Source organism: Canis lupus, chromosome 3 (assembly GCF_003254725.2).
Source record: "Canis lupus dingo isolate Sandy chromosome 3, ASM325472v2, whole genome shotgun sequence".
Lineage (NCBI taxonomy): Eukaryota > Metazoa > Chordata > Mammalia > Carnivora > Canidae > Canis > Canis lupus.
The window spans coordinates 35,250,987-35,267,045 of NC_064245.1; the positions used below are offsets into that span (position 1 = coordinate 35,250,987).

General features: G+C 40.1%; 1 protein-coding gene and 1 long non-coding RNA gene across 9 annotated transcripts in view; one reads left to right on the plus strand and one right to left on the minus strand.

Annotated features, from left to right (window-relative positions):
* Positions 1–222: 222 nt before the first annotated feature.
* Positions 223–7,595, minus strand: LOC125754854 (uncharacterized). 2 transcript variants are annotated; one of them, XR_007409787.1, is made up of 3 exons: positions 7,042–7,595; positions 4,146–4,306; positions 223–2,791 (listed from the first exon to the last, which is right to left on the minus strand). It is a non-coding gene; the product is annotated as an uncharacterized LOC125754854 (long non-coding RNA). The 2 variants fall into 2 exon arrangements; XR_007409786.1 differs by having other exon boundaries at positions 225–2,791; positions 7,359–7,541.
* A 59-nt stretch (positions 7,596–7,654) lies between these two features.
* UBE3A (ubiquitin protein ligase E3A) overlaps positions 7,655–16,059 on the plus strand; it is a 95,832-nt gene continuing 87,427 nt past the window's right edge. For 4 of the 7 annotated variants that reach the window (XM_025438005.3, XM_025438001.3, XM_025438003.3 and 1 more), the window contains exon 1: positions 7,659–8,242. The gene's annotated coding sequence lies outside the window, so the exon portion shown is untranslated. Of the gene's footprint in view, positions 8,243–8,487; positions 8,640–16,059 lie in introns of those variants that run through there. The other 3 variants (XM_049108379.1, XM_035714409.2, XM_049108377.1) reach the window with 3 other exon arrangements.

Sequence of the window (16,059 nt, forward strand, 5' to 3'; positions counted from 1 at the left end):
TTTCAGCTTATGAAAGATTTCATAGGAACATTCTACTTTTGAAAAGCAGAGAAAATTGTAATACTGTTAGGGATGACTGAATGATTAAAAAAGCATTTCAATAAAATATATTTGAATTTTAAAAAATTATTTTATTTTCTGGGAAAATAGCAACAACAATAACACACACACACACACACACACACACACACACACACACACACCTGAATTTAAATCCTACCTCTACTAGGTTTCAGCTGTAAGACATACAGTTACTTACTCTAAGCTTAATTTCCTAATCCATAAAATGTATAAACTCAAAATTGTTATAAGAATTAATGAGATTTATTCAGACAACTAGCATCAAAAGGGTATAGAAATGTAATCTGTGGAAATAAACTGTCATTTCAGAAACTCCGTGTTAAATACTAAAATACAGATGCAATTAGTACCATGCTCAACCAAATTGAAACAAAACATAAAACATCTTATGACATGAATAATATCTACATTGTTGTCTTAAAAAGCCTTTGTCTTTCTATATCAAAATGATGGTTTACTGTCACAAAGCAAAATTAAAAACAAACAAAAAAAGGCAAGGGTTAGGTATAAAATTGTTTGAAGCAATCTTAGAGTCCAGAGTCCAATAGTAAATTTTATCATTTTAATAATTTTGTACTGTTGGTGTCAAGCAAGAATAAAAAAAAGGAAATATTGCTTATCAATTGAAAACAATATTCATGGGTGGCTCAGCAGTTGAGCCTCTGCCTTTGGTTCAGGGTGGGATCTGAGAGTCCCGGCATTGAGTCCAACGTGGGGCTCCCTGCATGGAGTTTGCTTCTTCCTCTGCCTGTGTCTCTGCCTCTGTGTGTGTCTCTCTCATGAATAAATGAACAAATTTTTTTTTAAAGAAAACAATATTCATTATTCTTCCATAGCCAGATATCTTCTTTTGTTTATATCCTGAAGAAAAAAGTGTAGTCTGCACCATTTTTAATAATTGATTTTATTTAACCAATGCCCTTTCTTAGATTTAAAAAAGTATTTTGTTAGAATTCCTGTTAGAATAAGTATTAAAAATAGTTTTAGACATAGGAATGCAATGTGAATGATTTCAAAGAACTAAATGATTCACTTGTCAGAAGGCAAAATTTCTAAGGATGGGTTCATTGATTCCAGTGGAACTGTTTTTTTCAGAACAGCTCAGATTAGCAGCAGTAGCAGCAGCTGGTATTCAATGAAACTCTTTTCCACCTACTCTCCAACTGGGTTTAAGGTAGGCACAAAGAGACTGAAATGACCAAGGTCAAAGCATGATAGCACTTCCAGGCTTTTTTCTTGAATGACTTTTTTTTTTAAATCCCAGTAAACATACAGTATTATATTAGTTTCAGTTGTACAATATAGCACTTCATGGGACACCTGGGTGGCTCAGTGGTTGAGCACCTGCCTTCAGCTCAGGGCGTGATCTCAGAGTCTTGGGATCGAGTCCCACATCGGGCTCCCTGCAGGGAGCCTGCTTCTCCTCCTTCTGCCTATGTCTCTGCCTCTCTCTCTGTATCTCTCGTGAATAAATAAAATATTTTAAAAAATACAATATAGCAATTCAACACTTCCATACATCACCCTATGCTCATTACAAGTATCCTCCTTAATACCCATCACCTATTTCACCATCTGCCCACCCACCTCCCCTCTGGTAACTATCAGTTTGTTCTCTATTGTTAAGTCTATTTCTTGGTTTCTCTCTCTCTTTTTTCCCATTTGTTTTGTTTCTTAAATTCCATATGAGTGAAATCATATGGTATTTGTCTTTTCTGATTTATTTTGCTTAGCATTATACTCTGTAGCTCCATCCTAGTCATTACAAATGAAAGATTTCTTGCTTTTTTAATGGTTGAATAATATTCATATACGTATATATCACCTCTTCTTTATTCATCTATCCATGAACCCATTATGCTATTTCCATAGTTTGGCTACCGTAAATAATGCTGCAATAAACACAGGGGTGCATGTATCCCTTTGAATTAGTGTTTTCCCATTTTTTTGATAAATAGTAATGCAATTACTGGATCATATGGTAATTCTATTTCTAACTTCCTGAGGAACGTCCACACTCTTTCCTATAGTAGCTGCACAATTTGCAGTCCCACCAGAGGCGCAGGAGTGTTTCTTTTTCTCCACATTCTTGCCAATACTTGTTTCTTATGTTGTTAATTTTAGCCATTCTGACAGGTGTGATGCAATACCTCGTTGTGGTTTTGATGTGCATTTTCCTGATGTTGAGTTATGTTGAACATCTTTTCAGTGTCTATTGGTCATCTGTAGGTCTTCTTTGAAGAAATGTCTATGCATGTCTTCTGCTCATTTGTTTATTGGATTACTTGGTTTTTGGTGTTGAGTTGTAGAAGTTCTTTGTATATTTTAGATGCTAACCCTTTATCAGATATATCATTTGTAAGTATCTTCCATTCCCAGATGGTCTTTAGTTTTGGTGTTGAAGGGGATTAGGAGTGCATCTGTCTTGATGAGTACTAATACATGGAATTGTTGAATCACTATATGGTACACCTGAAACTAATATAACACTGTTAACTACATTGCAATCGGAAAATCAAAAAAAAAAAAAAAAAAAAAACAACAACAAGAAATTGCATGTAAAAGAGCTTCAAATGACTTTTTGAAAGTGTTTAGAGAACTGCTCCAGCAATGGATTCATGTGCAGAGTGGAAGAAGTTGGTGCTGGAAGGGAAAGCAGGGCCCACATCCAATGGGGCTTGGTCTTGGAGTTTGGACATTTTCCAGAAAGCTGTAAAGAACCAGTGACAGATTCAGGCAAGGATGCAATGAAATCATATTTGTTTCCTTAAAAAACATTCCACAGTGAGCTTCAGTAGCGAAGCACTGTAATATGGACCAGCATTGTGTTGCATTTGGAAGATATAATAATGAATAAGGTAGTATGATCTTGCCTTTCCAGGGCTTACATTTGAGTTCAAGTGAGAAACACTAAGGATCTAAATTAAGGTAGTATCCGTGGGATTGTATAAAAGGAAATGGATGTTATAATAATAATAACCATCATAGCTAGTAATAATAATAGTGTTTATTACCACTTATCGAACATGTCCTATATGTCAGGCACTAAACACTTCACACGTGCTGTCTGCCCATTTCCACACAATAGCCAGAATGATTCCAATGGGTTAAGTTTGTTGTAACTCTCTCAAATACTTCTAGGTCGTCTCCACCTCATTCAGTGCAAATACCCATGTCCTCAGGATGAGGTACATAGCCTGGACTGTGGCCCACTCTGACTTCCCTGAGCTCATCTCAACTCTCTCACTTTGTTTCAGATACTGTGTATGTGTGTATGTGGAGGAGTATACACATTTTCTAGGGAGTCCTAGGCTGCTGTAGGCACCTTTCTGCTTCAGGGCCCTCTCTGCCTGGAATGCTTTTTCCCTTATACCCTACATCTCATTCTGTCACTTCTGTCAAGCTTAAATGTCACCTTTTCAATGACACCACTCTGGCCATCCTGTGGCATTCTCTGTCGTCCTCATCTTGTTCTACAGTTCTCCTTAGCATTTATCACTTCTGATACACCAGATTTGTTGTTTTTCTCTACTAGATCCTAAATCCCATGAGGACAGGCTTTGTTTACTGCTGTATTCTTGACACCTAGAACAGTGCTGGTCATTGTATCTGTCTGATAAACATATATTAAAAGGATGCATGAAGACTTACAGTGGCCCTATGAGATTAGTACTATTATTTTACCCACTTCATTGGTGAGGAAACAAAGACATTAATTGGAGGTTTATTTAACTGAAGGTTCTGTATCTAGTAATTGTCAGAACTGGGATTTGCGTCAGATAAAAAAATTAAGTGCTGGGCACTTTAATTATGCACTATTCTAAAACCTTTACATATATTAACACTTAATACAATAACCCCATTTTCAGATGAGAAAAATAAATCCAGGGAGGGATTTATGATTTTGCCTGGCATTTTTGCATTTGCTAATAAATTTGGAGCCTGTGCTCTTAACCATTTTGCTATGCTACCTATTTTTAAAACTGGTGCTTTAAGGAGTATGTGACTTTCCATACTAATTTGCCAGGAGAGTGAGGAAGAGGAAGAAATCTTGGATTACTAACATTATTGTGATTGAGGACTGCCACAGATGAGAGCCATCAAGTCAGGAAATGTAGGATGAATTGGTTTCATTCTCCCTTAACTCCAGATATCCACATCCAAACGCCTCCTTGATTTCTTCATTTGGATATTAGGATACGAGTTCAGCTTCAGTAAAAGGTATCTAGAATAACCATGCAGATTATAGAAGTTAGCTGTCTCACACTAAAGCTCTGTGACTCACAAAGTCTTCAGGGATCCACCTTGTACCTACAAAATAGCTCACATTCCCATCATCAGAAAGGGACAAAGGGAAAAAAGGCATCCCATTTATTTTAGAGTATCATCTGGAAATTGCTCACATCGTTTCAATGGCCAGAACCTACTGACATGGCCACATTTAGAGAGCTTATTACAGGCAACCATGTGTCTGGCTAGATAAATCCATTATCATGAATGAATAGGAGAATGTATATTAGGGGTCAACTAGCAGTCAATCTCTATTACAGATATCCACTACAAGGATAGAGGCATCTCTAACTTAACATTTGCAAAACCCAATTCCTGCTTGTTCTTCCAAAATCTGCTCTTCTCCAAAATTATTCCCGTCCTAGTTAGTGGTGGAAAATGGAACAAATGAGTAGTTTGATTTTAGACATGCCGAGTTTTGAGGTGCTATAGAACATCCAGTATAGATTTCCAATAAGGGGTTGAAGATATGTCTGGTTTGGAGTGAGATCAATATTCAAGATTCAGACTTGATCCCTGACTGAAATAAATGAAGAGGAAGAGTATATGTATGTGGTACTGTCGGAGACTGCATAATACAGAGGGCAAAAAAGAAACAAGGATGGAAAGGAAGAACATTCTGCAAAGAAGACTTCAAGAAGAGGGCCCAAGACACATGGAAAGAGGCTGGAGAATGTGGGGTGATGGAACCAGTGTGTGAGCCTGCAAAAAGGTCAGATACCGTGAACACCGAGAAGCAACTTTCAGATTTGGCCATTGTGCTATTACAGACATTAACACAAGCAGTGTATACAGTAAAATGGGGGCAAATGCTAATGTAAAGAGGGACTTAGAAATGACAAGTACAGATAGCTCTTCCAAATAGAAGGAACAGAATTAGTAGAGGGAGAATTTATGAAGAAGAGAGGGAACAACTAAGGGATTAAGAGTCTTGAGATTCTTTCCCACCTCCCACCGAAGGGGGAAAAAAAACTCTGTAGAAAAAGGATGGCTCACACTTTAAGGCATAAGACAACATAAAGACTCCTAACTCTGGGAAACGAACTAGGGGTGGTGGAAGGGGAGGAGGGCAGGGGGGTGGGGGTGAATGGGTGATGGGCACTGAGGGGGGCACTTGACGGGATGAGCACTGGGTGTTACTCTGTATGTTGGTAAATTGAACACCAATAAAAAATAAATTTATTAAAAGAAAAAGACAGGAGATCAGGGTGAGTGCAAATTTAGGTAAATCTGCAGGAATCAGGGTGAAGGTGTGGAGTTCATGAAGTGTGTAATGCTAATCAACAGTATTGATAATACTATTATTATTACTAAGCCCTAACATTTATTAAGCACCTCTCATATGTCAGTCAATACGCCAGTAATTTGACACAGGCAGAGGGAGAAACAGGCTCCTCACAGGGCACCGGATAAGGGACTCTATCCCCGGACCCGGGGTCACGCCCTCAGCCAAAGGCAGACGTTTAACCGAGGGGATCCCTGGGTGGCGCGGCGGTTTGGCGCCTGCCTTTGGCCCAGGGCGGGATCCTGGAGACCCGGGATCGAATCCCACGTCGGGCTCCCGGTGCATGGAGCCTGCTTCTCCCTCTGCCTGTGTCTCTGCCCCTCTCTCTCTCTTTCTCTGTGTGACTATCATAAATAAATAAAAATTAAAAAAAAATGTGTGTAACCACTGAGCCACCGAGACGTCCCCACAGTGGGTTCTTGAATCAGGTCTGACACTAATGTCACACAAAATACCAATTCATGAACTAAAAAGGCCTATGTGTAATTTCTCCATATTCAAAGGATGACTTGAGATCCTTTATTTTAAAGACCTAGTCATTCCAAAGTTTAACTAAGAGCAGATTTATTTCTCTTCAGTCTTTAACTTTTTGAGACTCAGGAATTTGTTCCATTTTGATGCACCAGGTTATATAAAATCACGTTTCATTTATTCGGGCAATTTCTACTTAATAATAGTTAGAAGTATCTTCACATGCCAGGTACTGCAGTAACATTTTGCTTTGATTATTCAACAAAAATCTTTAAAGATTTTCATCTTATTTGCCTATCTTATAGGCAAAGAAACTCCTTAAAAGATTACGATTTTAACTATCCCATTAAATACAACTGCAAATTGTTTTCAAATGAGGATCTGTTAATGGGAGAAAATGAAAAAAAGAGTAAGGAACCGAGTTAAAAATCGGACATGATTTAATACTGTCATTTATCATTAATTGTTCTGGGATAATTTAAATTCCACTAGCTTATTTTTTACGTTTTTTTTTTTTTTTTTTTTTTTTTTTTTTTACAGGTTATAATTGGGAAGCCGTATCCATATATCTGACTTATAATGTTCTAAGAATGGCAGTTAAATACAGTGCTATGTAAGACTGTTGATTTAAAAAAAATTGAGTATCAGATGAATGGGATCTATATAGTATTTCGGGGCTTAGCGAAGTCGTAAGCCATTAGGAATACTGTTTGTTAGTGATCCCACTACAGCTTTGCTAAGTGTCGCAGAGCCATAAAATAAGCCCTTTTAAATAAAAAGGTGACCTTGATAGTATGAAGACGCATGGCTTTAAGTGGCTTCAATTGTCACGGGGATGGAATCAGCATCCCCCCGGCTGGTGTGGACCACGAGGCCACCATCTCCTAACAACCTGCCAAGGGATGGGCTTTCACCTTCGACTACAGTGATGACATTGTGTCGGCGGGAGGCCCAAGCAGATGACCTTGTCCCCTGAAGGTGGCTCACGCTCTCGGGGTACCACAGCAGGACCTACAGCTGCCGCCTGACGGGAAGGGGCTGAGATCGAAGGCCCGGTGTCCGGAGGCGTCGGCCCCGCTATGCGGGGCTGGAAGCCATCACAGCCCCCGCCCCCCGGCGGACCCATCCCGGTTAACATCGGGAGCGTTTATGTCCTAGCACGTCCCTGGACTTGGGTATACCAGGGGGCCGTCCAGCCCTCCCAGGGGCTCCAGGGGGCTCCCGGCGTTACCCCCTTCTTTCCGCGGGGATAGAGCCACCACAGACAGAGGTGGCTCCATGGAAACACGAACTCCTCTGCCTCGTCCCAAGATGGCGACCAGCCCTGGTAGGACTCCAGGGAGCCCCGAGCCACTTCCCCTTCCCAGCAGGCCCTGCGCGGGCGACGACGGCAAGAAGGCAGGGGGCGGAGCCGGCGTGAGAGGGCGGGGCACAGCGCTGCGCCCGCCCGCGCGCACCCCAGCCCCGCCTCACGTCGCTGCGTCCCGGCCCGGAGCTCTCGCCCGGCCGGGCGGCGCGCGCTGCCTGCTGGGATACTCGGCCCGCCCAGCCAGTCCTCCCGGCTTGCGCTGCGGCCGCGAGATCCGCGTTTTTTTCCAAGATGGTGGCGCTGGGTTCGGGGTGACTGGCAGTAGACGACAGAGCCTGAATCCCCTTCGCCGGAACCTCGACACACCGCCTTCCTCCCGCTCACGCACCCCGCTGCCACTTAGCCATCCGCCGGCCTGCGCGCTCGCCTTCCGCCGCCGCCTCGGACTTGGGCTTCATCTTGCGGACCCAACGCTTCGGGCAGCGGGCGGCGGCGCCTCCCTCGGCGCGTCTCGGGGTCGCGCTCGGAGCAGTCCGCAGCCCAGCCCCGGCTCGGCGGGCCCCGCAGCTCCCCAGCGCGGACAGGCGGCGGCTGGCGGCGAGCTCGGGGTCTCTTGCGGCCCCGGCGCCCCCTTTCCCGGCCTCCGTCTCCGGAGAAGGAAGCGCGGGTCCCGCATGAGCCCCGGCGGTGGCGGCAGCGACAGGGAACGAGGCGGTGGCGGGCGGAGGCGGCGAGCGAAGGCTACTGCGACCAGTGAGGCAGCCGCGGCTGCGAGGGCCACGGCCCGGGCGCGGGGGCGACCGCAGGTCAGTGTGGCCGGGGGCCGTTCCCGACGTCGTCCGTGTCGCCGAGCCGCCTTCCGGGGCCTGGGAGGGAGGGTGGGAGGCCCCCGGACCGCGCGGCGGTGGGGGGGGGGGGGGCGGCTGCTGCCAGGACTAGGCCTCTGGTGGCGGTGGCGGCGGCGGCGGCGGCTGCCTCCGTAACTGTCAGTCCTGGCCGAGGGCCGGAGGGAGGGTGGTGTGGCCGGAGGGGACGCGAGCGGGCCCGGGGCGGGGCGTGCAGGGCGTCGAGAGTTGGCCTCGGTGGAAGGGCTCGCGGAGCAGGCCGGAGCCGGGCTGGTAGGGCCGGCCCTCTCCTCCCGAGGGGAGAGTTTTTCTTGAGGGCTCGGCCCCGTGGGTGAAAAATGCTGAGCCTGGCGCTGCGGTGGGTTGGGATTTGGGGGTGGACGGTGGCGGGGGTGGGGTTGGGGGGGAGGGCGGATGAAGTGGGAAATCGAGCCCCGGGTCGCGTCCACAGATTATCCGCGTTTTCATGTTAAACGTGAGTTACCGGGTTTGCCAGAAATTCCCTTAAATGCAAACCTGCAAACAGTTGGCATTTTTTACTTTCCCTTTTCAGTTGAGAAAATGAAAAGGACTCTTTCTTCGTCATGGCGTGGAGGTTTTGTTGGTAAAGTGAGAATTGAACGTGGCAAATGCCTTAATCAATAAAATTGTTAGAAATGATTTTAATGTAGACTTAGACTCCTTCAAAGATAATTTAGTCTCTGAATTTTTAAAAACGACCAGTGGGCATACTAAAATAGAAACATTACTAAATCTGTCTGGGATTCTATTTATTAAGTGGCTAGGGTGCTGTTGAAATGTAAAAGAATAGTAATATGGGATTTACAGTCCATAGTTACCCTCCGTAAATATGAGGGGAATATGGATATGACCCATAATTTTGGAGAATTCCACTGCCTGCAATATTGAAAGAAGCAGGAAATTATTCCAGAATATTCTGGGGGGAAGAAAAGGGCCTGAAATGGAAAGGACCTAGAGTTTGGAAGTATAACTGTTAAAAAGTTACCTGTCAGAGTCACTGTGGATACCCAATAAATATCTTGAGTGAATTAGACAAGAAGGATAAGAAGTGTTTATTCATAATCTCTGACTAATAAGTACTCAGATTATTGTGTAAGCCATGTAAAAATTTAGAATTTAGAAAGATAAAAGTATAATTTTGTCATGATATATATAGAAATAATTTTAGAGGTAGATGGTGCTTATAAATCGGGTTATCACATTTGTAATAAAATGAATACAATATTCACGATGATGCTGATAAGACCAAAGAATGAACCTGAAGCCATTTAAAGAAACTAATAATCATGACAACAAAAGCAAGAAATAAATTCAAGAAATAATGACCTTCTCCTTACAAGAATGGGACTGGAAACTAAGGAAGTCTTGTATCAATATATATTATCTAGTATGCTAAGTATTATGTACACTGTTGTCTAGACATTGCCTAGTTCTTGAGGACTTTACAGAGTAAATTACAATATTACAATGTTTTGGTTCCTTTTCAGGGGTTTTGTAAGCTGTTTTTGTTTTACTTCTCTGAAATTGTACATTTTTTTCATGGCTTAAAAAAATACCTTCTTAAGTATGCTTATTAGAAGTGTGAGGAAGACACATTCTCATCCCACTTGCCCAGCTCATGTAATAAGGTTTATTGGGTATTTAAAATTGGATTTTAACATTTAATCAGTTGTATTTCTTAAACTTTAGATCATTTTTAAAGTGGTACTCCTCTCTCCCCTCCAAAAAAGAAAAAAAAAAAAATCACCCCACACATCTGAAATGATTTGCCATTTCAAATAAGCAGTCAGTGGAATAATCCAAAACTATGCATCATATCTAAATTTTTCAACCCAAACACTTGAAATATTTACAGATGTTTATTTTCTTAAATGATTATTGGTTATGTACTTGTCATGTTGCACATTTTTGTTTATATCTAAACTAGTATTGGTCAAAACAGGGACATTACATTAAGTACATAGGTATCTGTTAAGAAATTAGTTTTTTGATTTTTTTTATGAGTGAAGACAAGTTTTCTCTTTTTAGGATAATTCGGGATAACAGAGTTTTGGCTGATTTTGACATTCCCTGCTCTGCCCCCACTGCAAATGAAAAGATAAATTCAGACATTATAATGTATACAGGGAAGATAGCTTTGGAATTAGATTCCATTTTTACTTCTGGGCTCAACCTTACTTGTTTGATCTTAGAAAGTTACTTAGTCTTGGTGAGCTGCAGTTTTGTCATCTGTAAAATGGGGTGGTGAAACTAACTCAGTTTCAAGGATTAGAGTTCGTAAAATGTCTGACACTTCAGCCCTCAATAAGTATTATCATTTGAAATCTTCCTGAAACACCGTTTTTTTGTTCTTAATATTATTCTCACCTTACACACAGTGAACTCTTACCATGTTATCTTTTACGTTATTTTCATTCTCACTACCTATGAATTCCCTTTAAGGGCAGGGACTTCTAGAGATTACTAGAAAGTGTGTTGCCAGAGTGTGGATGAATTAGTTACCAGTAAATAGCTAACGTTATTGGGTACCTACTGTGACTGCTGTGAGGGTTAGGTGTAGGAGCTACAAAGACAGGAAACTGTGTGTTTGTCCTTTGGAGGCTTATAGTCTAGAGGACTTTCTCCACTTAACACCATGTTTTGTGAAGTCTATCACACAAGGGAGCCTCATCTGTGCTTTTGGTCATAGGGCAGTTCTGTGGACCCAACACTTCCTGCCTGCAGCTGCTATTCTAAAGAATATTGTTTTACGCTTTTAGACAACTATTTGGCACATGTGATATACTTTATATGCCTTTATACCTTGGTCCTACTCCATAACCCAAAATCGGGCACAGTATGTGTGTGTGTGTGTGTGTGCGCGCGCGCGTGTGTGTATGAAATTTACTTTGGTAGTTGTCCATAAAGACTTTGATATTTTTCTGGGGTGATTGTCTTCTGGTTCTAGATTTATAGAAGTTTCAAAGGTGAGTAGGACTGTTCTTGAGGCCAGGCACTCCATTTTACACCTGAAGAACTTGAACTGCAAAGCTTTAAAATGATTTTTTAAGGCCACCCAGTAGCAGAGCTAGAACCACAGTCTGAGTCTCTGGACTAGAGTTCAGGACTCTTTGTACACAGTGGCACATGTCCTCTCCTACCTAAAGGGAGTAGTTTGCTTCTATTTGAGTGTTTTCTACACTATTATAGGAAGACAGACTTCCTAAGATGCCATCTTTGGGCCTTCTCTGAGCATAACAGTGCAGGAAATGGGGCTTTTTCTTCTAATAAAGGAAGTCAATTAAAACTACAGTAAATAGAAATGATGTTAATGTACAAACATATCTTGTGTATGGAACAGGTGTTTAAAATATTTAAAGGTGCTATATAATGTCATAATTTAAATACATAAATACATATTTATAAATAATAAATATTTATACCGGCTTTCATTTTCATTTACTCTCAGAAATGTTACCTATAGTGTGCTTTTATCTAAGTTATCTTTAGTAAGTAAACACCATTATGGATAATAAGTTAAAGTTTTTTTAAGTTTAAGGCCAATCTGAGAATGAAAAAAAACTAATACTTGTTTTTTGTAATATTGCTGTTTGCAAATGAGATTTAGCTGACAGTTGTTACTGTTTGATTCTAAGCTTCATGACTGTGAACTCCCTAAATTATATATAAATTTTAAGTTTCAGAGTCTCAACAGGTTCAGTGAACAAAAGCCACCAAGAACCACTGATGTGGAGGAAGAAGCACTTACTTTGGTGTCAGAAGATCATGGGTTCATCCTTCCCATCTAGCTTCCTATCTGGTCCTAGCAGGTCATTTATCTTTCAAAGCCTATGTTCTGTTAACTTCTGTTAAATAAGGTGATACTTGCTTTGTCTGTTTCAAAGGATTGTTTTTCAGATGTGGTCATTCTCAAACATTGGAATAATACTGTATAAAGTGACCTTATACATGATTTAGTGACTTGTCCAAGAAATCAAAGTTGGTTAGTGGTAAACACATGATTGGAACCTTGGTGTATTTACATGCTTTTCTCTATAAACATTTTTAAACTTTTCGTACTTCCAGAAGTATTATTTTGGGAAATATTTAGTGCGTGAATTTATTTTAAATTTGTTAACTACATTTGAAATAAACAATAGATCTTAATAATTAGCGATGCGGGGGCAGCCCGGGTGGCTCAGTGGTTTAGTGCGCCTTCAGCCCGGCGCGTGATCCTGGAGACCTGGGGTCGAGTCCCACGTCAGGCTCCCCGCATGGAGCCTGCTTCTCCCTCTGCCTGTCTCTCTGCCTCTCTCTATGTCTCTCATGAATAAATAAATAAAATCTTTAAAAAAAATTGTTGATGCACTATTTGGTATCATTAATCCTTAGTCAAATTCCTTCTGTAATTACCTTTACTTCTTGACCTCTTGTTACTTTGATAAATGGCAGGTGAATCATAAGGTTGACATAGATTCTTACTTGGTAAGATTATTCCTGAAGTTCAAACCTAGTAAGTCTGCTGGAATCTATAAGACATCACGTTGGATCATAGAAAAAAATCCTATATAAGACTTTATTAAAAGTCAGCATCTATGCCACAAATAAAAGCATGGAAGTTGCATTTGATCCCTCAACACTTATTATACAAATAGGATAAAATGTTCCTTAAATGAAACTCCTTGGCCAGTATGGAGCTTAATGTGACTCTTAACAGTTAAGTGTGATACAGAAGTTGACTTTCTATACTCTTCCAGGTTAGTTGAGGTTAGTCAAGCACAGATCCTTTTATATTACAGAAATAAAACGAAAAAAAAATTGACCTGTCTCTGCAGTATGCAGGCTTGTAACTCTTTGTTGCTAATGCGATGACTTCTTGTATCAAGAGGGATATCTTATCCATTTCAAGCTTCTAATATAATAGACTTCTATTCTTGGATGTGAGAGGATAGTTTTAGACTTGTTTTTGTGGCCTGTAACCACTATCTTAATATATTTACTTTTATATTCTTTGTAATTCAGAATAAATTCTGAATTTATCCTCTGAATTAAATATGCAGACAGTACCGAGAATAATGTAACAATCATGTATCTACCATTCAATATGGATAAATGTCACATTTTGTCTCTTGTACTCTTTAGCTCCATCTTTAAAACTGGTGTTATTCATTTTCTTCTGAGATGATACTTCTAGCACTGTAGATACCACTATGGGAATTTTCTTCGTACTGCCAACAAATACTTCCTTTCTCTTGTCAGATGTACAACATAATCCTTTTCCTTGGAAGGGAAAGGATGAAATGCCCACCAATGTTTTCTCTATAAAGGTAATGGGTCATAGGGAGAAACATGAGTATTTCCAGCTTATTAATTATTTTAGTATTTTTTCTTATGGATTCTATTTATTGTGCTTCTGTATGTGTATATGCGCCAATATTGATAACCGTATAATGTGCCATAAATCAGGATGTTGATTATTTACCTTTGTTAAATAAAGTTTTGTTTGGGGAAAAATATAATCTTTCGAGCACCTGTTGTATGTGATATGTATACTGATCTATTTCACACAAAGAGTAATTGGGTAACATTTTTCTTTTATAGTTTTCTTTTTTTTTTTTCTAGATTTTATTTATTTATTCACAAGATACACAGAGAGAGACAGAGACATAGGAAGAGGGAGGAGAAGCAGGCTCCATGCAGGGAGCCTGATGGGACTCGATCCCAGGACTCCGGGATCATGCCCTGAGCAGGAGGCAGATGCTCAGCCACTGAGCCACCCAGGCATCCCCTCTTGTAGTTTTCTGAAGTGAGCTGACATTGCATTATATTCCATGTTGATGATAGAAACTATGCTGTTTAAGATACTCTAAATTTAAAACTTCTAAGAAATGAAAGTTTCCCTAATTACTTAAGCTGTTTCATTCATATTCAATTTCTTACACATTTTTCTATATCTGTGACATATTACTATAGACTGAAAGATTATATCCTTCCAAAATTTAATATGTTGGTATTGTAACGCCCATGGTAATGGTATTAGGTGGTGAGGCCTTTTGGAAGTGAGATCATGAGAGTAGAGTCTTCTTGAATGGGATTAGTGCCTTATAAAAGATTTCAGAGTTCCCTCTTCAGCCGTATGAGGACCCAGCCAGCAGACAGACAGCTAGCTGTCTGTAAACCAGGAAGGTGGTTCTTGTCAGATACTGAATTTGCCAGTTTCTTAGGCCCTAGGAATATGAGAAAGAAGTTTGTTTATAAGCCACCCAGTCTGTGGTATTTTGTTTTAGCAGCCTGAAATGGACTAGGACACATTAAATATATTTTAAAAAACAGAGAGGGAAAGTAGGAAATTAAATGGATAAAGTTTGGTAGGTAAGGTAGGGATACATTGTGCTTGACAGAATGGAAATGCTTAAAAAGTGGAGATAGTATTGAAATGTGAATGCTTAAGGAAATATATTAGAAAAACCAAGCTGACTTTAGTTTTAAATACATAAAACTAGATTTCTGCATTTCAGATATTATTGTATATTTCTTTACTGCCCAGAGTACTGTATTTCAAATTATCAACAGGAAAAAGTCTAACTGGTCTCATTTAACTTTAGAAGGGAGTCAGTTCACTCCTAAAATTCTTCTTACAACTTGTGGGCTAGATGAAAGGCAAGGAGGGGTGAACTTAAAAATAGTTGGATCTCAACTGGAAAATAGGTAAGTCACTTATCTCAACTGAAATTAAATCTTTTCTTTCCTCTTGGATTGAAGATTCTATGAGAACAATAAACATTTGCTGCCTGTCTCATTTTTTTTTCTTTTCATGTATAGTTTTATATATTTGTAGGTGCTTGATGAGTTGAGCACTACTTTTAGATATGTACTGTGGGTTGATGAACTAAGAAAGAATGGTCAGGAACAAAATCCTCTAGGCTTCAGAACTTTAATTTTAAGTAGATACAGGACTAGGGGTCAGCCTAGATAATGGGCCAAAGACCTATCTATGTTATGGCCCCACTTTACTGCCTCTCCCTGTACTGAATTTGACAAGGCTTTCCTAGTAGGAAGGGTATGTTTGTGTTCTCCGTAATTCTAGCTGACATCAAACTTTGAGAAATTGAGGCTTATCCCTACCTTACAAGTTTCTCTTAAGTGATCAAGATTTAATTCCCCTAAGTGCTATTTTAGACATGTAGCATGTGTTTAAAACTGCCATGACTACAATAGTATTTATTTTATGTTATCTCGATATCTTCCTTTAATAAGAGTAGATTGGGTTAGATGATCTCAAAGGTAACTTTCAGTTTAGATACTATATATATTCATTTTTTCTCTTTGAATATATGTTTTAATTATACTTAACACATACAGTAAATAATATAGGAAATATTCATTCCATTCAGAATTAAATTCTTCCACTTTTGATTCTTTGAGAAGTAAATGCAGTCTTACGTATTCACTTACAGCAACATCGTCCTAATCTTTCCCAGTCCTATTACCCTCTTTCTACTTAGATAATAACGATCCTGAGGTTGAGTATACATCATATTGTTTATACTTTTACTGTACCCCTGTACGAGTATCCATAAGTGATAGATGTTCTGTTTTAAATTTTTACGAATGGTACTGTATTGTACAGAATCTTTCATCAGATTCCTTTAAAAAATTTTTTTTGAGATATATGTATTGGTGGATGTGTGTCTAGTTTATTCAGTTTGCCATATGGTACTCCATTATATGGCTGTATAAAATGTATTTCACTATTGATGGATATTTTGAGTTATTTC